Below are 26256 nucleotides of genomic sequence, written 5' to 3'. Positions count from 1 at the left end.
ACAAATTCAAGAAGATCCAAGTCATACCATGCATCTTTTCTGACCACAATGCTATGAAACTAGAAATCGACCATAAAAAAAAAATCTGGAAAGAGCACAAATACATGGAGGTTACACACATGTTACTAAACAATGAGTGAGTCAACCAGAAAATCAAAGAAGTAAGAATAATTACATGGACAAAAATGAAAATGAAAACACAACAATCCCAAACCTTTGGGGTGCAGCAAAAGTGGTTCTGAAAGAGAAGTTTATAGAAATACAAGCTTACCTCAAGCAGCAAGAAAAATCTCAAATAATGATCCTAAATGTACCCCTACAGGAGCTAGAAAAAGAGTAAGCAAAATCCAAATCCAGCAGAAGGAAGGAAAAAATAAAGATTAGAGAAGAAATAAATGCTACAGGAGCCCCCCCCCAAAAAAATAATCCCCAAAACCAAAGCAATAGAAGATATTGATGAAACCAGGAGCTGGTTCTTTGAAAAGATCAACAAAATTGATAGATCTCTAGCCAGACTCATCAAATAAACTCATCAAATAATAAATAAATCAGACATGAAAGTAGAGAAATAACTGAAACCACAGAAATACATAGGAGTGTAAGAGAATATTATGAAAAATTATATGTCAACAAATTGTATAACCTAGAAGAAATGGATAAATTCCTAGGAACATATAAACTACCAAAATTGAGGCAGAAATAAATGTAAAATTTCAGTCTGTTCAATACTGATTACTAGCAATGAAACTGAATCAGTGATCAAAATCTCCTAGTGAACGAAAGTCCAGGACCAGATGGCCTCACAGGCGAATTCTACAAAACATTTAAAGAAGAGTTAATACCTATTCTTCTCAAATTATTCCAAAAAATAAAAAAGGAAGAGAAACTTCTAAATTCATTCTGTAAGGCCAGCACTACCTTGATACCAAAACCAGATAAAGACACATGTGTGCGTGTGCACTCGCACACACACACACACACACACACACACACACACACACAAAGAACTATATGCCAATATCTCTGATAAACATAGATATAAATATCCTCAACAAAATATTAGCAAACTGAATCCAACAATACAATAAAAAAATCTTTTACCATGATCAAGTGGGATTTATTTCTGGGTTGCAAGTGTAGTTCAATATTCACAAATCAATCAACATGATACATCACATCAATAAGAGAAGGGATGATCCTTTCAATAGATGTAGAAAAGCATTTAACAAAGTACAACATCCATTCATGATAAAAATCTTCAACAAAGTAGGTTTAGAGAGAACATACCTCAACATAATAAAGTCCATATATGAAAAATTCACAACTAATGTCATCCTCAATGGGGAAAAACTGAGAGCCTTTCTCTTAAAGTCTGGAACAAGACAAGGATATCCATTCTCACCACTTTTATTCAACATAGTACTGGAAGTCCTAGCCACAACAATCAGACAACAAAAAGAAATAAAAAGCATCTAAATCAGTAAGGAAGAAGAAAAACCTTCACTATTTGCAGATGACATGGTACTCTACAGAAAACTCGAAGGAAAAAAAAAGAAAACTTGAAAGACTCCACCCAAAAACTGCTAGAACTGATAAACTAATTCAGTAAAGTTGTAGGATACAAAATCAACATACAGAGATCTGTTGCATTTCTATACACCAAAAATGAAATAGCAGAAAGAGAAATTAAGAAAACAATCCCATTTACAACTGCACCAAAAATAATAGTTAGGAATAAATCTAACCAAAGAGGTGAAAGATCTGTACTATAGAAAACTATATAGAAACACTGTTGAAAGAAATTGAAGACAACACAAAGAAATAAAAAGACATTCCATGCTCATGGGTTAAAAGAATAAATATTGTTAAAATGTCTATTACTACCCAAAGTAATATACACATTTAATGCAATCCCTATCAAAGTACCAACAGCATTTTTCACAGAACTAAAACAAATAATCCTAAAATTTGTATGGAGGCACAAAAGATTCCTAATATCCCGAGCAATCTTGAAAAAGAAGATCAAAGCTGGTGGTATCACAATTCTGGACTTCAAGTTATATCACAAGGCTGTAGTGATCAAAACATTATGATACTAGAACAAAAGTAGACACATAGATCAAGGTAACAGATTAAGAAATCCAGAAATAAACTCAAACTTTCATGGTCAGTTAATCTTTAACAAAGCAGGAAAGAATATCCAATGGGAAAAAGACATTCTCTTCAACAGTGGTGTTGGGAAAACTGATCAGCTACATGCAAAAGAATGAAACTAGACCATTTTATTACACCATACATGAAAATAAACTCAAGATGGAATAAAGATCTAAATGTGAGACCTGAAATCATAAAAACCCTAGAAGAGAGCACCAGCAGTAATTTCTCTAACACTAGCCACAACAACTTTTTTCTAGATATGTCTCCTGAGGCAAGGGAAGCAAAAGTGAAAATAAACTATTGGGACTAGATCAAAATAAAAAGCTTGTGTATAGCGAAGGAAACATCAACAAAACTAAGAGACAAAGGGAGAAGATGTTTGCAAATTATATATTCCTTAAAGGGTTAGTATCCAAAATATATAAAGAACTTATAAAACCCAACACTCAGAAAACAAATAATCCAATTTAAAAATGGGTGCAAGGTATAAACACACATTTCTCTAAAGAAGACATCCACATGGCTAACAGATATATGAAAAGATGCTCATTATCACTTATCAGGTAAATGCAAATCAAAACTAAATGAGATATCACCCCATACCTCTAAGAATGGCTAAAGTAAAAAACACAAGAAACAACTGGTGTTGGTGAGGATGCAGAGAAAAAGGAATACTTGTGCACTTTTGGTAGGAATGCAAAATGGTGCAGCCACTGTGGAAGCAGTATGAAGGTTCCTCAAAAAGTAGAGCCATCCTACTATCATCCAGTAATTGCACTATTGGGTATTTACCCAAAGAATACAAGAACACTAACTCAAAGACATACCTGCACCCCTATGTTTATTGAAGCATTATTTATAGTAGCCAAGATATGGAAGCACCCCAAGTATCCACTCATTGATGGATGGACAAAGATGTGGTGTACATAAACAATAAAATATCATTCAACCATAAAAAAAGAATGAAGTATTACCATTTGCAATGACATGGGTGGAACTAGACAATATAAGGCTAAGTAGAATAAGTCAGAGCAATGCAAATACCATATGATTTTACTCATATATGGAATTTAAGAAACAAAACAAAGAGGCAATGGGGGGAAAAAGACAGAAAGAAAAACAAAAAACCAGACTCTTGACTACAGAGAACAAACTGATGGTAACTAGTGGGGAGTTGGGTGGGGGGAATGGGTGAACTAGGTAATGGGGATTAAGGAGTGCCCCTGTCATGATGAGCAATGGGTGGTTAAAATAAAAAACTTGAAAAGGATTATGTCATTTACCCACCCCCCAAAAGTAACATGGAATACACCGATGGATGGGTCTTTGGGAGACACTCAGTATTGACCGCTCTCTGCAGACCGAGTGTGATGGTAGGAAATGTCACAGAACTTGGCTCCCTAATAGCAAGGATGACAATGTCCCCAAATAATACAGGCCAGGTGGTGGATTTAACCACCAGAATCAAGGTCAGTACAATTATTTTTTTTTTAGTTTATTTATTTATTTATTTATTTATTTATTTATTTATTTTTGAGAGACAGAGACAGAGAGAGAGAGAGCGAGCACAAGGTGGGGGAGTGGCAGAGAGAGAGCGAGACATGGAATGCACAGCAGGCTCCAAGCTCCTGGGTGTCAGTGCAGAGCCTGACACGGGGCTCAAACCCATGAACCATGAGATCATGACCTGAGACAAAGTCAGACACAACCAACTGAGCCACCCAGGTGCCCCAAGGTGAGTACAATTATTAAAGTGAGCATCAAGGACAGATAGGGGAAAAGATTATCTGCAGAAATTGACATTCTAGGAGCAAGGTAAATGGGCAGCCAATGAGGGTATTGTTTGATCTATACATCAAAATAATCAAGGATGGGTGATTAGGAGGCAAAGACAGCCATCCCAATAAAACATCATGATGCCTTGTCCAGTTTCTATACTGGGGATCCACTGACTAAAGAAGATAGGTCCTGAGGAGAAATGACCTAGCATTACCACAGCAATTGTATATAATGATGATTTGCTCGGTCTTTCCCTAAAGAGACCTATAGCCATTTACTCAGAAAATCATACAGCAGGGAAAGGGGAGTACCCTGACATTTCCAGTATTATTAGCCATAGAGTCTGAGTGTACATTGATAACCGAGGATCTGAAGCATCATGATGCTCCTTCTATTAGAATAGGGCATATGGGGGCCAAGTAATAAATGGAGGCCCCGACCTGGGCTGATTCACAGTGGGTCCGCTGGGTCAGTGAACTCATCAAATGGTCATTTCCTCAGTCTCTGAATGTGTCATCGGAACGGGTATACTTTGTCATGGACGGAACCTCATGTTCTTTTCAGTTTGTGAGCTTCTGGAACAATAACTACTGTAATAGAGAAGTCTGAAGAGGGAGCTCTGAAACACTAAATGAAACACTAAATGAAAACAGTATTGTGCCCGGCCGAAATACTAAATGAAAACAGTATTGTACCCTAGGGAGAACAGAAGAGGTTAGCGCCACCCATAAAGACCTAAAGTAGCTGGAGAGTAGTGGCTGTAACCATAGACCCCATTTGATCCATCAGTGTGGGCTCTGTGAGAACCCAACAGATTCTGGAGGATGTAAACGACTGCAAACTCAACCAAGTGACCAATTTCTACTGTTATTCCAGATTTGTTATCGTTGTTGTTAGAGAAACACAACCTGGGGTACATGACATGTGGCTTGATCTAGTCTTGATTCTTTTTCATTCCCATCAGAAGAGGGTTCTAGAAACAGTTACATTCACATGGAGTGAACAACAGCGTACACTCAACAGTCTTGCCCTACACCTGTTAACTCTTATGTTCTTGGGGCGCCTGGGTGGCTCGGTCGCTTAAGCCTCCGACTTCGGCTCAAGTCATGATCTCATGGTCCGTGAGTTCGAGCCCCGTGTCGGGCTCTGTGCTGACAGAGCCTGGAGCCTGTTTCAGATTCTGTGTCTCCCTCTCTCTCTGCCCCTCCCCTGTTCATGCTCTGTCTCTCTCTGTCTCAAAAATAAATAAACGTTAAAAAAAATTAAAAAAAAAACTCTTATGCTCTCACAATAATTTAATTCAAAGGTAATGTGGATTGTCTGGGCATTTAAAGAACATCACGTTGGTCCACTAATTTGATGGCAGCAAGTTAAAAGGTCCACATGAGCAAAACATGGCAAGTAACTGAAGACCTTGATGGCACATGTGCTCTAGAGGATTCAAGAGCTCGTCATATCTATGGACATTTAGTAAAGGACAAGTTATTGCACTGCACGCCTCTCTTCACTAAGAAGGAAGTGCATCACCTGGTAAACCTCTCTGGGTCCTGGAAGCCACATTTACCACTTGGAATTCTACCCTGACACATTTGTCAAGTAATACGTAGGACTGTCAACTTTGAGTGGGGGCCATGTCTGGAAAGAGCTCTGCGTCGGGTCTAGGTTGTGATACAAGCAGCCTTGCTTCTTGGACCGTATGACTAGCAGACCCTCTGTTATCAGAGGTATCTGTGGCGGGAAAAGATGCCATGTGGAGTTTATGGCAAGCCCGATAGGAGAGTCACAATGTAGACCCCTAGGGTTCTGGAACAAGGCCATGCCATCTGCAGCAGACAATGATATACCATTGAAAAAAAAAAGAGCTCCTGGCATGCTGATGGGCCTGGTTGAGATGGAGTGCCTGACCGTGGGACATTGAGTGACCATGTGGCCAGAACTGCCCATGATAATCTGGGTTCTGTCCAACCCACCAAGTCATAAGGTCAGGCAGGCCTAGGAGCGATCCATCATAAGATACAAATGGTTTGTCTAGCATGGACAGGGAAAGTGGGCACAAGGAAGCTCCATGAGCAGGTGGCCATCCACTCCTGTCCCACCAGCTCCTCCTCAGCTTTCATCTGTTATGATCACTTATATCCTCACAAGATCCCTTATTGATCAACTAAGGAAGAAAAGGTTCAAGCTTAGCTTATGGAAGAATTAGGTTAGTTTGTGGGGGTAATTATACATTATACAATTATACATTATAATACAGTGACTGTATTAGAGCCCCTCCCAGGAGTGGCCTTGAAAGAGGTAAGGGGAAGTCCTCCTCCACTGAGGATCTTTGGACTCTGCATCTGATCACCTACTTTTGAGGAAAAAGAAGTGGCATGTGCAGAAACTCATGAGCAAACACGAGGGAACCAGGAAGCGGCAAACTGGAAATATCAGAGTCAAGGACTCTGGGGAAGAGGCACATGGCTATAACTATGGGAGTAGGCACAACCAGTGAAGACCTTTGCGTCACCTTTTAAATGCCCGCCAAAGAACACCTACCACGGGGGAGGCACCTGCCCACCCAAATACAAAATGCCTCACCAGTGGATGCGAACGAGTCCTTACAATTGGCCACCGAAGGGCTGGAACCACTAGTGCATCAACGTCAGGGTTTGAGGTTGTGTCTGGGTTCACCAAAGCTGGAGGAAGGAGTCGCCACCCTGGAGGAAGTAACGGATCATCAGGAGGGCGGGGAGGGCTGCAGTCACACAGTGGGGCTGGGGAGAATTTGCTGGCCTCCAGGGGATCTGTGCTGATGTCTGTTGGCGCTCCCAGGACAGATTCTGATGATGGACACGCGCAGCAGTTAAAGCCTGAGAAGCGCAGGGTGGCCGGGAGCTGAGGGATGAGACTCAGGGTCACCCCACCAACTAAGCAGTGTGTGAATGTGGAATGGGTGGAGGGGGCGGGAAGAGGTGAGAAGCAGTTGCGGTCGAGACCACCTGCAGCCACCGGGCGGTCGTTCATCCCACTACCCTTCCTCTTGCGGTTTCTCCAGGAAAAGAGACGGAGGAGAATCCTGGCCGCATTCCTGGCGGTGCGAAGTTACACAACGTAAACGGACCCGAGTGTGCAGGGCGGGACTGCAGGTGCTGTGGTGGAGGCCCGGCCAGGATCCCCCATCGGGCCCAGGTGCTCTTTCCCCAGCCCCCAGGAGCGCCCGCTGCAGACCAGTGGCCCAAGGCCGAGGCCCCGCCCCCGGGGCCCCTATATCTGATGCCCACCTGATGTGGGGGTGCAAAGGCCTGGAGCCTTTGCCCCACTTCCCTCCAGCTCTGCAGGTCCTCGTGGTTGGCTGAGGCCTTGTGACACCACGCGGGTGCCCAGTCCTGGTGCCCTTGTCTCCCTCACGGGCGGGCCTGGGGCACCCCCATCCCTCTACTGTTGTCCCCACCCACCCCCTTAAACTTCCTGCGAGCACCGCCCTGCCTCCCCGGCTGCCTCCCGGGAACCTTCACCCAGGACATCCTGAGACTGGACCCTCAACAGAGAACCAGGAGGAGCCGCATACGCTTCTGGTTCAATCCGAACATCGACTGCATGCTTCTCGGGGTGTTTCAGCCTAAACTGGAGCATTCAGCTGAATGATGACAAATGACATTTTCAGTCATTTTACAAAGTTCCTCCAGGGCGGGCCCGACACATCTCCATCGGGCCGCACACCAGCCCCGTGCGCACGGGAGTCGTTAATAGAGCACGTGGCTCAGCGCATTCGTGCTGGGCACAGGCAGAAGGCAGACACTTTCCAGCCAATCACGTAAACATCCGTGGCGAACTCCTCTCTTCGCATACAAGTTACGAATATTGATCTTTAAACACCCATCACAAAGAAGTGACTAGAGCCCTCCCTGAAATCTAAAGAAAAAGCTCAAATTTCATTGCATTCGAACACATGTCCAATTCAAATTTCCGTGGTTTTGTCAGAAATTAAATGTGGGGGAGAACAGAGAAGAAGGATATTATTGGGTTTACATGGTGGGCTCCATGCTAACAGGTGCTTAAAATTCACTGCTACATAAACTAGACTCCCATTCAAAACTCCACTTTTGTTGGGTGATGCATATTCCAAACTTTTACTTTTTTTTTGCTGACAGAACCTTGTTTCCCCCCCCCCTTCTTTTTTTTTTTTTTTTCTTCCAGCAGGAAGGCACAATCATTCTACAATACTGCCAAATATAACAAACATCTACAGATGGGTTGGTCTGCAGCTGGAGGCTTTAACTTTGTAGTATTTATTTGAAATACCCAAGCCAGCAAAGCAGGGCTAAGGCACTGTGGGCACGATTCACAATGTTTTGGCTCTGGAGCAAATAGCAGTTGAACTTAGTTTTTCCAGCTAAAATGGAATTTATGCAGATGCGCTTTGCACTAAATTCATTAAACAATTACATCCTGGTGCAGTTTTCACATTTTTGTAAAGGATCTGCATAAGCACTAATTAGATCTAAAACAATGTTACTGAGCAAATTACAGTCCTGATTGTTTGCCTCGTCTCTGCGTTCCGCATCTGCTTCGCAATGATGATGATAATTTAGGTGCAAGCCATACAAATGCCGGTTTTTGTTACATTTACCAGAAATATTTATTTAAAACATACTATAGATTAATTGATCATGTAACCGGCTTTAAAGAGCCTCCAAATGTTTTCTCGTGGACAGTGAGCGGTGAAAATCGAATGTGGATGTACAGTGACTGAAACTTCTCACGAGTGCGAACTGGCATTTCCTCCTGGAGGTTTGCTATTGAAAGGCCACTTTGCTTGTCATCTGGCTGCAAGTGCAAGCTGGGTTAGCTGAATTTCAGCGGTGCCTTTCAGAGCGCGGCATTGGACCTAGAGGCATAAAGACTGCCCTGAACAGCTCCCAGCCGCTGCTACCCACACCACCCCTCCTCTTTAGGCACTGGTTTAAAAGGATAACTTAGGATGGGAAAAGTATTCAGTTCTCAAGTATTCCAGACCTCCGAGTATGTTTTCTTTCTTCCGTGTTTATCTGCTTTCTATTTCACGTATCACGAAATGTAAGAAGGCATATTAACATTTAAACATCAGCTCAGTTCTGCAGAAGGGAGGACATTCAGGGAGGGTTTCTATGGCAACTTTGAATGTACCAACTTAATTCAGGGCTTGCCGCAGCGCGGTCCCCTCCATTATTGCTCTAGTCCCAGACATTCTTTAACTCGCCTGACCAGCCATGCGGTTGGGAATCCTGAGTGTCACCCAGGATAACCGCTACGACAGCTACCTAGCATTTTCTTTATTCCTGGGAAGGGGGCCAGCTTGGTGAATCAGTCTGGCTGCTGGTCTCCCTAAGAACTACTCCTGTTATTTGACTTGACAAACGGTTACTTTTATTGTTGGTCGGAGCCAGCTGTAAAAGAGCAAACTGGGTGTCAGCACCAACCAAGATTAAGAGGCAAAATGACGCTCCAGATTTTAACCAGTGCAAAGTGCAAGTGGGGAAATATCTCGTCTCCAAGCAGGAAGACTAGTTACTAATGCGAAACACAGCAAGTATGAATGGTGCTTTCAAAATTTCACATCCAGTTTCCTTCACTTTGCTGGATTGCCTCCCTAACCTTTATATGGGACTTTGTTTCATTCCGCAGTTCCTGCCAGGCAAGAAGGATCATAACTAGAAGGATGATAATTCCTTCTACAGACTTAATTGGTAAGCCTGAAATTGCTGTGCTGGTTGAATATGAAATTATATCCTCCTTGAAGGAAAACATAATTTAGCACTGGAGCTTTGGGTCATTTAAAGGTAAAATATCATTATGCCTACGTACAAAGGCAAAGTAAAACTTGTATCAAAAATGTTATTTTGGTGCTGGCTTCAGCAGCACATATACTAAAATTGGAATGGTACAGAGATTAGCATGGCCCTTGGGCAAGGAGGACACTCAAATTCGTGAAAAGTTGCATAAAAAAAAAAGGTTATTTTGGGGGCACCTGGGTGGCTCAGTCGGTTGCGCATCCGACTTTGGCTCAGGTCATGATCTCGCAGTTCGTGAGTTTGAGCTCCAAGGCCAGCTTTATGCTGACAGCTCAGGGCCTGGAGCCTGCTTCAAATTCCGTGTCTCCCTCTCTCTCTCTCTCTCTCTGTCCCTCCCCCTCATGTACTCTCTCTCTCTCTCAAAAATAAATAAATAAACATTTAAAAAAAAATTTAAATGTTATTCTTGATTAGAAAAAGAGAATAATAGGTATTTCCTAACTGAAACTCCAAATTCTTCTCTCTCGCTCTCAAAAATAAATAAACATTAAAATCTTTTTCAAATGCTATTTTTGATTAGAAAAAGAGAATAATCAGCATTTCCTAACTTGAACTCCAAATTCTTATTGTTTCACCTTACGGAGATATTTGATTCTATATTTTACTTCTATTGTGTGTGTTATTGTAAGGGGGAAATGATGAGGATTTAATTTTTACCAAATTAGAAATAATGTGACAGTTTTTTTCCTCAAACTTCCAAAAGTTACCTTTGGACTGATAGCAAGTGGAAAAAACACTAGCCAAAACACTGAAATTTTAGAAAGTTATGAACAATTGGGACAAGGTTATTATGACAACTTTATTATTACAGTTTTTATTTCTCCTGTAGCTGATAACATATACACTAGTCTTTACAACTGCTAAAGAGATAGTGAAATGAAAGAACAGAGCTCTTGGTAAAACTGATTTAATTCAACTGTTGTGCTTTTGGCCACAGAGGATCCCATTTATGGTTGGTTGGCATGGATGAGACCATTTACTGTTCCTGAGTGTCCCTGTATGTCCCTGGGTAGTGGCCATCTTTGGCCCTAGGGAGCCTCAGATCATTCTTCTTTCCATTTTGTCTCTCTTTCTTTCCTGGCCTTCTTCCTGCTTCTACTCAACGAGAAGTTCCAATATGGGCCAACCACCATATTAGCATTATGCATCCAGAGCTGAATGAGCCTGAGTCTCTGCCTTCATGGAATTCTTGGTGTGGTGGGAAACAGTCACGTATCTTTATCTAACATGGCACATGTTTGTCGTTCCTGATTATCTTAGTAATTTATTTCTAATTCATAATAACTTTATAAAGTAACCTTAACTATCTGTGGGACAGAACTCCTGAACTGTCTTTGTCAGAATATATTATCCAATATAATATTAGATACTACTTATCTGATATAATATTACATACATAATAATTGACCCACTAATGCCCATCCAGGAAAACTACAAGTTGCTATTACTGAGGATGCTGTAAGGTTCCACTGGCCCCGAGAATGTCTTTCCATACAGCCTTGTCTTTCCATATGGCTGGCAATTTCTATTTCCAGCATTCAAATGTCCTCTTAAATGAATCTTCTTTAAGAAGCTTATCTCTTTAACCAATTTCACTTTATATTACCCAGATTATCTTTATATCACCAGCACTATGGCGTACTTCTGGTAGAAAGTTGTTAGTCTAGGGGCACCTGGGTGGCTCAGTCTGTTGAGTGTCTGACTCTTGATTTCAACTCAGGTCATGATCTCATGTTTCATGGGATTAAGCCCCACATTGGGCTCCGCACTGACAGCACAGAGCCTGCTCGGGATTCTCTCTCCCTCTCTCTCTGCCTCTCCCCCACTCACATGTGTGTGTGTGTGTGTGTGTGTGTGTGTGTCAATAAATAAATATTAAAAAAATTGCTAGTCTAGATGCTGTTTCTGCACTGGACAAGGAGCTAATTCTCTGTTTGTAGTAGTGCCCTCTCTGTTCCCAGATAGGGCAGTGAGAGTTCTTTGTTCTATATATGACAAGAGACTTTTACATTTGGATTTCTGTATCAGAAAGGCTGATGCACTAGGAAAAGGAGCATAGGCTAACCTTTAAGCTATCAACTGTTACGTGAGTTTTTTTTTAATCTTTAAAATCTTAAGATTAAATTAATTTATTTAATCAAACCTCTTCTATCCATTGCTTTCCAACAGAAAAGAGGAAATGGGTGTGGTGGAAAGAGATCTAGGAGCCCATGGGTCGCTGAGACAATACTGGAGGGCTGGTGTCCTCACAAAGGACGGGGGGAGGGGGACTTTATGTGCCTGAGGGACACGCATAACATCACCTGGAATTTTCTCTGCTCATTCACTGCAATTCCTCCTTTAAAACACTCAAGGAACCTCATTGGGAGGAAGTTAGGTGCTGGGCTAGGTGGTCCTTTCTCTACACATCAGATTCTGGCTGTTTTGATAGTGTTTTTACGTACTTATTGTGTGCCACACATATGCTAGGCTTTAAGAATATAAAGAGGCACTAGAGATATGGTCCCTCTCTGTTTTCAAACTCTGCTTAGTGGGGGCAAGAACGTATTTGTTATTCCTCCTTATACCCTCAAAGCATAACATAGCATCTGACACTTAGTGTTTTCTACTTATTGGTGGAGACAGACCCCTAACCAGATAATTTCAATGTAAAACAGTAGGTGAGGGGGCACCTGGGTGGCTCAGTCAGTTAAGTCACCAGCTCTTGATTTCAGTTCAGGTCATGATCTCATGGTTGTGAGGAGTTGGGCTCCACATTGGGAGTGGAGCCTGCTTAAGATTCTCTCTCTCTCTCTCTCTCTCTCTCTCTCTCTCTCTCTTTCTCTCTCTCTCTCCCTCTTCTCCTCTCCTACTTGTGTGTGTGCATGCTCTCTCTTTCTCAAAAAAACCCACCACTACCACCACCACCAAAGAAACCCCAAAAATAAAGCAGTAGGGAGAAAGCAACGGAAATCCTCCAAAGAGTCTCCTAACCCACCGTCGTTGAGTCCTAAAGGATCATCACATGTTAACTGGGCCTGTAGAGAGCTTCCAGACAGAAGGAATGGCATGAGCAAGTTGTGGAAATTTAAAATGGCATGCCTTCTGGAATAACTGCAAGCTGCATGGTGTTAATAAAGCCAAGAGTCCCAGGTGGATCACCGAGAGAGAAAACTTGAGTGGTAAATACAGACCAGACTTGTGCCCTATGGGACATATGGAGAATCTTGGGTTTTACTCTATAGGCAATGAGAAGTCATTTCAAGGTTTTTAAGTACAAATCAATCTTCTGTATGATATTATCTCCCCCTCTGGTAATAATAATATCTAATATGTATTGAATGCCTACTATGTACTAGATACATGTCTAGGTGCTTCACATGCTTTTCCTTTTCTCATTTTGCAGAAGAGAGAACCTCTACACAGAGAGATTAAGTAACTTGCCCAAGGTCACACTTGTAAGTGTAGAGTTTGAAGTTGAATCGGGTCTTTGTCACTGTAGCCAGAGGCAGGGAGAGTCTGCAGGATTTCACAGAGAAGTGTTATAACACCATGGTTTGTTTTTTTTTTTTTTACTTGAAATGGTTTTTCTTTATAACTAACACTAGATTTTTAAAATCCTGAATCTCTAGAATATACAATTCTTCTTTTTTCTTTCTCCATTGTTCATATTTCTGCCTTTCTTAAAGAGTAAAGGGAAAACATTAATTGTGAATTCCTTTTTCTTCCAACATATATGTAAAAGTTATAGATAAGGCATTAATTGGATCAGCTAACATACTGAATTTGCTTTTTGTGAATCATTTAAGGATGGAAATACCATTTGCTTCTTTCTTATGTCCCTCCAACCCAGTGGCTTCTTTACTGGAGACTCTAGGTCAGCACTCTCCAATGGAACTTTGTGTGATGATAGAAATATTCTATTATCTGTGCCATCCAATACCATATATGTAGCTAATGAGCACTTGAAATGTGGCCAGTGTGCCTGAGGAACTAAAATTTAAATTTTATTTTAATTATTTTAAATTCAAATCTTATTTAATATTAATTATTTTAAATGTAAATATCCACATATGGCCAGGGGCTACTGTTTTGGACAATATAAGTATAAGACATTTCCATTAAAGAAAGCTGTATTGGATAGTGTTACTCTGAAGCATCTACCTTTGTTAAGCAACAACTGGCACCTGTAATCCTAATATTACTGAAAATGAAAGCCTCCTCCATAATGACCTATTAACTTCTATCTGAGAGGTCTTGCTGATAATTTTCCAATTTTTTTCACCTTTTCAATTAGATTTTGGATCTCATCCATTGTCTCCTGGGGTAGTAAATTATTCTCTGAAAGCAAACCTCATGAGATCAGTGATTCTTCCACAAGATGTAGAAGTTTTAGAATTCTCATCCTAAAGAATCCACTAAAAAGTCCGCTAGGACTAGTGTTAAAAAGAATAATAGTGTTAAAAAGTGTTAAAACACATAATAGTGTTAAAAAGTATAAAATCCTTAGGGATAAGTTTAACAGAAGAAGTCCAAAATTTATATTTAAAAGTTACAAAATATTGAAAGATGTAAATAAATAGGAAAACATCTCATGCCCATGGACCGGAAGGCTTAATGTTGTTAAGATGACAACATTTCTCCAGTGAATCTGCAGATTCAAAGCCATCCGTCTCCAAATCCCAGCTGAACTCTTTGTAAAAATTGATAAACTGATTTTCAAATTTATAGGGAATTGCAAGATACCAACCAACGTCAAAATAATCCTGAAAAGAACAAAGTAAAAAGACTCACACTTCCTGATTTCAAAGCTTACTACAAAGCAGTGGTAATCAGGAAAATGTGGTACTGGCATAAGTATAGACATATGGATCAGCAGGATAGAATCAAGAATCCAGAAGTAGTTCATGTATCTACAGTCAGGTGTTCTTAAACAAGTGTGTCAAAATCATACAATGGGGAAAGAACAATCTTTTCAACAAACGGTGCTGACACAAGTAGATAGCCCTGTGCAAAAGAATGGAGTTGGACTTATTTCACACTAGAGATAAAAATTAAATCAAACTGGATCGAAGACCTATATGTAAGGGTTAACCTATAAAACTCTTAAAGTAAATCTTTCTGACCTTAGATATGGCAAAGAATTCTTATTAATGACTCTCAAAGTGCCAGTAACAAAAGAAAACAGGTAAGTTGGACTTCACCAGAATTAAAAACTTTTATGCTTCAAATACACCATCAAAAAATAAAAAGAGCCCAAAGAATGGAAGTTGTGGGAAAATTATATATCTGATAAGGGATTAGTATGTAGAATATATTAAGTAACTCCTAACTTAATAAAAAAAAAAAAAAAAGCAAATAACTCAATTTAAAAACGGGCAAAGTGTCTGGATAGATATTTCTCTGAAGATATACAAATTGTTAATAAGCACAAGAAAAGATGCTCAACATCTTTAGTCATCAGAGAAATGTAAATCTCACCATGAAATACCACTCCAGACCCGCTAGGCTGGCTACAATTAAAAAGTCAGATAACAACAAGTGTTGGTAAGGATGTAGAAAAAACAAGAACCCTCACATGTTGCTATTTGGAATATAAAATGTTTCAGCTGCTTTGGAAGACAGTCTGGAAGTTCTCCAAGTGATTAAATATAGAGTTACCATATTATCCAGCAATTCCACTCCTAGATATATATTCAATAGAAATTGAAAAATATGTCTGCACAAAAATTTGTACACAGATATTTACAGCAGTATTACTCATAATAGCCAAAGGTGGAGGTAAATCAACAAACAAATGGATAAACAAAATGTTTATGCAAAATGTTTATGTTGTATATATGTATATTCCATTATATTCACATAATGGAATTTTATTTGACAATTAAAAAAGAATGAAGCACTGATACATGCTACAACATGGATGAACCTTAAAAATATTATGCTTGTGTGCAAGCAACCAATCACAAAAGACCATATATTGTATGATCCTATTCATTTGGAAATCCAAAATAGGTAAATACAGACAAAAAAGAGGTTGCTTAGGGCTGGGTGGGAAGGGCTGGGGGATAAGAGGTGATAGCTTACCAAAACTAAAGGAGTTCTTGACCACTAAACCAGCCCTGCAAATAATTTTAAAGAGGACTCTTTGAATGAAGAAAAGACAAAATGAAACAAACAAGACCCAAAGCAACAAAGACTAGAAAGGACCAGAGAACATCACCAGAAACACCAACTCTACAGACAACACAATGGCACTAATATCATATCTTTCAGTAGTCACTTTAAATGTAAATGGACTAAATGCTCCAATCAAAAGACATAAGGTATCAGAATGGACAAGAAAACAAAACCCATCTATATGCTGCTTACAAGAGACTCATTTTAGACCTAAAAACACCTGAAGATTGAAAATAAAGGGATGGAGAACCATCTATCATGCTAATGGTCATCAAAAGAAAGCTGGAATAGCCATATTTATGTCAGACAAACTAGATTTAAAAATAAAGGCTGTAACAAGAGATGAAGAAGGGCATTATATCATAATTAAGGGATCTATCCACCAAGAAGATCTAACAGTTGTAAATATTTATGCCCCTAACTTGAAGATACCCAAATATACTAATCAATTAATCATAAACATAAAGACTCTCATTGATAATAATACCATAATAGTAGGGAACTTCAACACCCCACTTACAACAATGGACAGATCATCTAAGCAGAAAATCAACATGGAAACAATGGCTTTGAATGATACACTGGGCTAGATAGACCTAACAGATATATTCAGAACATTTCATCCTAAAGCAACAGACTACAAAGTCTTCTTGAGTGTATATGGAACATTTTCTAGAACAGATCACATACTGGGTTACAAATCAACCATCAACAAGTACAAGAAGATCAAGATCATACATGCATATTATCAGACCACAATGCTGTGAAGTTCGGAATCAACCACAAGAAAAAATTTGGAAAGACCACGGATACTTGGAGATTAAAGAACATCCTACTCATGAATAAATGGGTTAACCAAGAAATTAAAGAGGAAATTAACAAGTACATGGAAGCCAATGAAAAGTGAAAATGCAACAGTCCAAAACCTCTGGGATGCAGCAAAGGCAGTCATAAGAGGGGAGTATATGGCAATCCAGGCCTTCTTAAGGAAGGAAGGAAGGTCTCAGATACATAACCTAACCTTACACCTAAAGGAGCTGGAAAAAGAACAGCAAATAAAGCCTAAAACCAGCAGGAGAAGGGAAATAATAAAGATTAGATGAGAAATCAATGATACTGAAATTAAAAAAAAAAAAAGAACATATCAACAAAACCAGGAGCTGGTTCTTTGAAAGAATTAACAAAATTGCTAACCCCTTAGCCACACTGATCAAAATGAAAAAAGAAAGGCCTCAAATAAATAAAATCACAAATAAAAGAGGAGAGATCAGAGCCAACATCACAGAAATACAAACAATGATAGAATATTATGAGCAATTATATGCCAACAAATTGGGCAATCTGGAAGAAATGGACAAATTCCTAGAAACATATAAACTACCAAAACAGAAACAGGAAGAAATAGAAAATTTGAACAGACCCATAACCAGTAAAGAAGTTGAATCAGTAATCAAAAATCTCCCAGGGCCGTATGGCTTTCCAAGGGAATTCTACCAAACATCTAAAGAAGAGTTAACACCTATTCTTTTGAACCTGTTCCAAAAAAATAGATATGGAAGGAAAAATTCCAAACTCATTCCATGAGTCCAGCATTACCTTGATTTCAAAAACAGACAAAGACCCCACTAAAAAGGACTACAGACCAATTTCCCTAATGAACATGGATGCAAAAATTCTCAACAAGATACATTGATGTAATGTATTACAACAATACTTTAAAAGAATTATTCACCACAATCAAGTGGGATTTATTCCTGGGATGCAGAACTGGTTCAATATCCACAAGTAAATCGATGTGATACATCACATTAATAAAAGAAAGGATAAGAACCACATGATCCTTTCAATAAATGCAGAGAAAGCATTTGACAAAATACAGCATCCTTTCTTGACAAAAACCTCAAGAAAGTAGGGATAGAAGAATCATACCTCAAGATCATAGAGGCCATATATGAAAGACCCACAGCTAATATCATCAATGGGGAAAAACTGAGAGCTTTTCCCCTAAGGTCAGGAACACAACAGGGATGTCCACTGTCACCACTGTTATCCAAAATAGTGTCAGAAGTTCTAGCCTTAGCAATCAGACAACACAAAGAAATAAAAGGCATCCAGATCAGCAAGTAGGAAGTCAAACTTTCACTCTTCACAGATGACATGATACTCTATAGAGAAAACCCGAGAGATTCCACCCCAAAACTGACAGAACTGATCCATGAATTCAGAAAAATCACAGGGTATAAAATCAATTCACAGAAATCGGTTGCATTTCTATACACCAATAATGAAGCAGCAGAAAGAGAAATCATGGAATGGATCCCATTTACAATTGCACCAATAACCATAAAATACCTAGGTATAAACCTAACCAAAAAGGTGAAAGATTTATACACTGAAAACTATAGAAAGCATATGAAAGAAATTGAAGAAGACACAAAGAAATGGAAAAAAATTCCATGCTCATGGATTGGAAGAACAAATATTGTTAAAATGTCAATACTACCCAAAGCTATCTACATATTCAGTGCAATCCCTGTCAAAATAACACCGACATTCTTCACAGAGCTAAAAAAAAAAAATTCTAAAATTTGTATGGAATAAGAAAAGACCCTGATTTGCCAAAATAATGTTGAGAAAGAAAACCAGGGGCTCCTGGGTGGCTCAGTTGGTTAAGCTTCTGACTTCGGTTCAGGTCATGATCTCACAGTTCATGGGTTCAAGCCCCGTATTGGGATCTATGCTGACAGCTCAGAACCTGGAGCCTGCTTTGGACTCTGTATCTCCCTCTCCCTCTGCTCCTCTCCTGCTCATGCTCTGTCTCTCTTTCTCAAAAATAAACATTTTTAAAAAATTAAAAAAAAAAAAAGAAAAAGAAAGCCAAAGCTGGAGGCATCACAATTCTGGACTTTAAAGCTGTATTATAAAGCTGTAATCATCAAGACAGTATGGTACTGGGACAAAAACAAACACATAGATCAATGGAACAGAATAGAGAACCCAGAAGTGAACCCACAAGCATATGGCCAATTAATCTTTGACAAAGCAGGAAAGAATATCCAGTGGATAAAGACAGTCTCTTCACAAGTGGTGCTGGGAAAATTGGACAGTGACATGCAGAAGAATGAACCTGGACCACTTTCTTACACCATACACAAAAATAAACTCAAAATGGATGAAAGACCTAAAGATAAGACAGAAAGCCATCAAAATCCTAGAGGAGAAAACAGGCAACAACCTCTTTGACCTCGGCCGCAGTAACTTCTTACTTGACACGTCTCTGGAGGCAAGGGAAACAAAAGCAAAAATCAACTACTGGGACCTCATCAAGATAAAAAGATTCTGCACAGTGAAGGAAACAATTGGCAAAACTAAAAGGCAACCAACGGAATGGGAGAAGATATTTGCAAATGACATATAAGATGAAGGGTTAGTACCCAAAATCTATAAAGAACTTTTCAAACTCAACATGCAAAAAACAAATAATCCATTGAAAAAAATGGGCAAAAGACATGAATAGACGGTTTTCCAAAGAAGACATCCAGATGGATGTTCAACATCATTCATCATCAGGGAAATACAAATCAAAACCACAATGAGATACCACTTCACACCTGTCAGAGAGGCTAAAATTAACAACTCAGGAAACAACACATGTTGGTAAGGATGTGGAGAAAGGGGAATCCTCTTGCACTGTTGGTGGGAATGCAAACTGGTGCAGCCACTATGGAAAACAGTATGGAGGTTCCTCAAGAAATCAAAAACAGAACTACCCTATGACCCAGCAATTGCACTACAAGGTATTTGTCTAAAGGGTACAAAAATGCTGATTCGAAGGGGGCACGTGCACCCCAATATTTACAGCAGCACTATCAACAATAGCCAGCAGCACTATCGACAATAGCCAAAGTATGGAAAGAGCACAAATGCCCATTCACTGATGAATGGATAAAGAAGATGTGGTATATATATACAATGGAATATTACTTCACGATCAAGACGAATGAAATCTTGCCGTTTCCAATATAGTCGATGGAACTAGAATGAACCACCCTAAGCAAAATAAATCAGTCAGAGAAAGACAAATACGTAATTTCACTCATATGTGGAATTTGAGAAACATAAAAGATGAACATAGGGAAGGGAAACAAAAATAAGCTAAAGACAGAGAAGGAGACAAACCATAAGAGATTCTTAAATACAGAGAACAAACTGAGGGTTGCTGGCAGGGTTATGGGTGGGGAGATTGGCTAACTGGGCAATGGGCATTAAGAAGGGCACTTGTTGGGGTGAGCACTGGGTGTTATATGTAAGTGATGAATCACTAAATTCTATTCCTGAAATCATTATTACACTATATGTTAACTAACTTGGATTTAAATTAAAAAATAAATTAATTTTTTAAAAAAGAGTAGAAAGGGTTTTTTTTTTCAGTCCTCAAAATAACTTTTAATAAAAGGAAACAATTTTTTCCAGACTTTTTGAGCCCTGATATCCAGTTTGAGAGTGAAGTTGTCAGCACTGATTGCATTGTTCAGAATGACCATGGAGCCAAGAAAAAAAAATAGCAACAAGTCTTCCACTTCTGTTAAAGTAAGAGTCAAGTTTGGGGCAGTCGTTTTGAGTGTCTGACTTGGTTACAGCTCAGGTCATGATCTCATGGTTTGTGAGTTCAAGCCCCACACCCGCATCTGGCTCTGTGCTTTCAGCACATTTTCCCTAGATGTGGTCCACAGAATATCTCCTTTGGGAAATGTTATTTGGAGAAAATAAGATTTATCTTTTTATTTTTTAAATATTTTTTTTAGTTTTTTTTTTCCTTTTTTAAATTTAGATTTTATTTTTTAAATTTACATCCAAATTCATTAGCATATAGTGCAACAATGATTTTGGGAGTAGATTCCTTAATGCCCCTTACCCATTTAGCCCATCCCCCCCTCCCACAACCTCTCCAATAACCCTCTGTTCTCCATATTTAAGAGTCTCTTGTGTTTTGTCCCCCTCCCTGTTTTTATATTATTTTGCTTCCCTTCCCTTGTGTTCATCTGTTCTGTGTCTTACAGTCCTCATATGAGTGAAGTCATATGATATTTGTCTTTCTCTGACTGACTAGTTTCGCTTAGCATAATACCCTCTAATTCCATCCACATAGTTACAAATGGCAAGATTTCATTCTTTTTGATTGCTGAGTAATACTCCATTGTGTGTGTGTGTGTGTGTGTGTGTGTGTGTGTGTGTGTGTATCACATCTTCTTTATCCTTTCATCCATCAATGGACATTTGGGCTCTTTCCATACTTTGGCTATTGCTGATAGTGCTGCTATAAACATTGGGGTGCAGGTGTCCCTTCGAAACAGCACACCTGTATCCCTTGGATAAATACCTAGTAATGCAGTTGCTGGGTTATAGGGTAGTTCTATTTTTAATTTTTTGAGGAACATTGATACTTTTTTCCAGAGTGGCTACACCCGTTTGCATTCCCACCAGCAGTGCAAAAGAGATCCTCTCTCTCTGCATCCTCACCAACATCTGTTATTTTCTGAGTTGTTAATGTTAGCCATTGTGACAGGTGTGAGGTGGTATCTCATTGTGGTTTTGATTTGTATTTCCCCGATGATGAATGATGTTGAGCATTTTTTCATGTGTCGGTTTGCCATCTGGATGTCTTCTTTGGAGAAGTGTCTATTCATGTCTTTTGCCCATTTTGTCACTGGATTATTTGTTTTTTTGCATGTTGAGTTAGATAAGTTCTTTATAGATTTTGGATACTAATCCTTTATCTGTTTGATATGTCATTTACAAATATCTTCTCCCATTCCGTCGGTTGCCTTTTAGTTTTGCTGATTGTTTCCTTCGCTGTGCAGAAGATTTTTATTTTGATGAGGTCCCAATAGTTGATTTTTGCTTTTGTTTCCCTTGCCTCTGGAGACATGTTGAGTAAGAAGTTGTTGCAGCCAAGATCAAAGAGGTTTTTGCCCGCTTTCTCCTCTAGGATTTTGATGGCTTCCTGTCTTACATTTAGTTCTTTCATCCATTTTGAGTTTATTTTTGTGTATGGTGTAAGAAAGTGGTCCAGGTTCATTCTTCTGCATGTCACTGTCCAGTTTTCCCAGCACCACTTGTGAAGAGACTGTCTTTATTCCACTGGATATTCTTTCCTGCTTTGTCAAAGATTAATTGGCCATATGTTTGTGGGTTCACTTCTGGATTCTCTATTCTGTTTCATTGATCTGAGTGTCTGTTTTTGTGCCAAGGGTTTTTTTTTTTCCCTTAAATTGAGATATAATTGACATAAAATATCCTATTAGTTTCAGGTGGACCACACAGTGATTCAGTAATCTTATACATTGAAATGATTCCCATGATAAAGTCTAGTTATTATATGTCACCAAAGTTATTACAATGTTATTAGCTATATATTCCCCATGCTCTACATCACATCCTCATTAGTTATTTATTTGATTGCTGTATGTCTGTACTTCTTAGTCCCCTACACCTATTTCACCCCCCCACCCCCCCCCACTCCGACCCATCCCTGCTGTGGTCACCAACAGCTTGGTTCCTGAATCTTTTAGTCTATTTCTGTTTTGTTTTATTTGTTTTGTTTAGATTTCACATGTAAGTGAAATCATATGTTATTTCTCTGTCTGACTTATTTCACTTCCCTGTAGATCCATCTCTGTTGTCGCAAATGGCAAGACTTCTGGCTGATCAATTATTTATAAATAAAATACATAAATATAAATATATATATACACATATATATATATACCACATATTCTTTATCCATATATCTATCAATGGACACTTAGGTTCCGTCCATATCTTAGCTCTTGTAAATAATTCTGTAGTGAACATAAGGGCACATATATCTCCTCAAATTGGTATTTCCTCAGATAAATACCCAGAAGTGAGACCGCTGGATCATCCGATAGTTCCACTTTTAATTTTTTGAGGAACCTCCCTCTGTGCTGTTTTTGTAAATGGTGTAAGATAGTGGCCCAGTTTCCTTCTTTTGCATCCAAGTGTCTAGTTTTCCCAGCACTGTTTATCGAAGAGGCTGTCTTGTCCCCATTGTGTATTCTTGCCTCCTTTAATTGACCATATATGTGTAGGCTTTTTTCTGGGCTCTCTATATTCTATTTCTTTTATTGTCTATGTCTGTTTTTGTGCCAGTACCATGTTATTTTAATGACAGTGCCATGTACCATGGTTATTTAGCTTTGTAGTAGAGTTTTAAATCAGGGAGCATGATATCTCCAACTCTGTTCTTCCTTCTCTAGGTTGCTTTGAGTATTTGGGATCTTTTGTGCTTCTATAAAAATTGTAGGAGTCTTTATTCTAGTTCTGTGAAAAATTCTGTTGGTATTTTGATGGGGATTGCATTGAATCTGTAGATAGCTTTGGGTAGTATGGACATTTTAACAACACTAAAATTGTGTTCCAATCCGTGAGCACATTGTATCTTTCCATTTATTTGTGTCATCTTTCTTTCATCAATATCTTATAATTTTCAAAATACAGGTCTTTTACCTCTTTATTTAAATTTATTCCTAGGTATTTTATTTCTTCCTCTTGATGCAATTGTAGATGGAATTATTTTCTTAATTTCCTTTTTCTAATTGCTTCTTATTTATGTATAGAAATGCAATCAATTTCTGCATGTTACTTTTGTATCCTGCAACTTTACTGAATTGATTTTTAGTTCTAATAGGTTTTTGGTGGAGTTCTTAGGGTTTTCTATACAGGCATACCTTGGAGATATTGTAGCCTTGATTCATGACCATTGTGAAAAACAAATATCGCAGTAAAGCATGTAAACTTACTGGTTTCACTGAATATAAAAGTTATGTTTACACTACACTGTAGTCTATTAAGTGTGCCATAGCAGTATGTCTGAAAAAGCAATGTTCATACCCTAATTTTAAAAATGTTTTATTGCTAAAAATAAGTTGAGTATCATCTGAGTTTTTAGTAAGTGATAATCACTGATCATAGATCATCATAAGAAATATAAGAACAATGAGAAAGTTACCAAAAGGTGACACAGAGACATGGAATAAGCCAATACTCTTGGAAAAATGGCATTGATAGACTTGCTTGGTGCAGGATTGCCACAAATCTTCAATTTGTAAAAAACTCATCTGCAAACTGCAATAAAATAAAGTGCATTAAAATGAGGTATGCCCACATACAGTACTGTCATCTGCGAACAGTGACAATTTTACCTCTTCTTTTCCAATTTGAATGCCTTTTATTTTCTTGCCTAATTGCTGTGGCTGGGACTTCCCATACTACATTGAGGATAAAAGTGACAAGAGTGTGCATCCATACCTTTCTCCTGATCTTAGAGGAAATGCTTTCAACTTTTCATGGTTGAGTATCATGTTAGCTGTATGTTTGTCATGTATAGCCTCTATTGTATTCAGGTATCGTCCTTCTATACCCACTTTGCTGACAGTTTTTTTCATAAACGGATGTTGCCTTTTATCAAATGCTTTTTTTGCATCTACTGAGATAATCATAGGATTTTTAATCCCTTGTTTTGTTAATGTGGTTTATCACATTGCTTGATTTGTGGATGTTAAATCATTCTTGCATCCCTGAAATAAATCCCGTTTGATCATAGTGTGTGATCCTTTTATTTATTATTTATTTATTTGTTTAAACATTTAAAAATTTTTTAATGTTTATTTATTTTTGAGAGAGAGAGAGAGAGAGAGAGAGAGAGAGAGAGAGAGAGAGAAACAGAGCATGAGCGGGGAAGGGGCAGAGAGAGAAGGAGACACAGAATCTGAAGCAGATTCCAGGCTCTGAGCTGTCAGCACAGAGCCCGACGTGGAGCTTGAACTCACTATCTGTGAGATCATGACCTGAACCAAAGTTGGACTCAACCAACTAGTCACCCACGTGCCCTAGTGTGTGATCCTTTTAATGTATTGCTAATATCATGTTGAAAAATTTTACATATTTATCAGGGATATTGGCCCGTAATTTTCCTTTTTGGGGGTGTCTTTGTCTGGTTTTGGTATCATGGTAATGCTGACCTCATAAAAATGAGTTTGGAATCTTTCCTTCCACTTCCCATTTTTGGAATAATTTGAGAAGAATAGGTACTAACTCTTCTTTACAAGTTTTGTAGAAATCACCCGGGAGGCCATCTGGTTGTGAAGTTTTGTTTTTGGGGGGAAGTTTTAAAATTACTGATTCAATTTCATTACTTGAAGTCAGTCTATTCAGATTTTCTGTTTCTTTGTGATTCAATCTTGGAAGGTTATGTGTTTATAAGAATTTATCCAGAGGTGCCTGGGTGTCTTGGTTGGGCATTGACTCTTGATTTCAGCTCCCGTCATGATCTTATGGATTATGGGATCTAGTCCCACTTTCAGCTCTACAATGACAGTGTGGAGCCTACTTGGGATTCTTTCTCTCCTTCTCTCTCTGCCCTGCCCCTGCTCACTCTCTCTTTCTCTCTCAGAATAAATAAACTTAAAAAAATCATTCATTTATTCTAGGTTTTCCAATTTTTTGGCATATACTTGTCCATAGTAGTCTTTTATGATATTTTATATCTCTGTGGTGTCAGTTGTAACTTCTCTTTCATTCCTGATTTTATTTATTTGGTCTCTCTCTCTTTGATAATTCTGGCCAGAGGTTTATCAATTTTTAAAAATCTTTTCAAAGATCTGACTTTTAGTTTCAGCAATATTTTCTATTGTATCTCCAGCCTTTATAACATTTACTTCATTCTAGTGTTGATTATTGCATTCCTTCTACTAACTTTGAACTTTGTTCTTCTTTTCTTAGTTCCTTTAGGCGTAAAGTTAGATTGTTTATTTGGGATTTTTCTCATTTGTTGAGGTAGACCTACATCACTACGAACTTTCCACTTAGAAATGCTTTTGGTATTTCTCATAGATTTTGGAAAGTTGTGTTTCCATTTTCATTTGTCTTGAGATATTTTTTCTTTCTTTTTTAATTTCTTTATCGGCACATTGGTTGTTTAGTGGCATGTTGTTTAGTCTCCACATGTTTGTGTTTTTAAAGTTTTCTTCTTGTAATTGATTTCTATTTTCATAACATTGTAGTCAGAAAAGACACCCTATACATGGTTGCAATATTCTTGAATTTATTGAGACTTGTTTTGTGGCCTAGCATGTGATCTGTCCTGGAGAATATTCCATGCACACTTGAAAAGAATGTGCATTCAGCAGTTTTTGGATGGAATGTTCTATATGTATCTGTTAAGTCCATCTGGTCTAATGGGTCATTCAAAACCACTGTTTCCTTGTTAATTTTCTGTCTTAATGATCTATCTATTGATGTAAATGGGGTGTTAAAGTCCCCTACT

General features: G+C 38.7%; 1 non-coding gene across 1 annotated transcript; it reads left to right on the top strand.

The window, feature by feature from the left end:
- The first annotated feature begins 9800 nt into the window (after nt 1-9800).
- LOC111558495 lies at nt 9801-9904 on the top strand. The gene has a single exon (XR_002739394.1). It is a non-coding gene; the product is annotated as a U6 spliceosomal RNA (small nuclear RNA).
- Nucleotides 9905-26256: the final 16352 nt, after the last annotated feature.

This window comes from Felis catus, chromosome F1, assembly GCF_018350175.1.
Source record: "Felis catus isolate Fca126 chromosome F1, F.catus_Fca126_mat1.0, whole genome shotgun sequence".
NCBI lineage: Eukaryota > Metazoa > Chordata > Mammalia > Carnivora > Felidae > Felis > Felis catus.
Note: the sequence above shows the minus strand (reverse complement) of the source record. Positions and strands in the feature narration are given on the sequence as shown.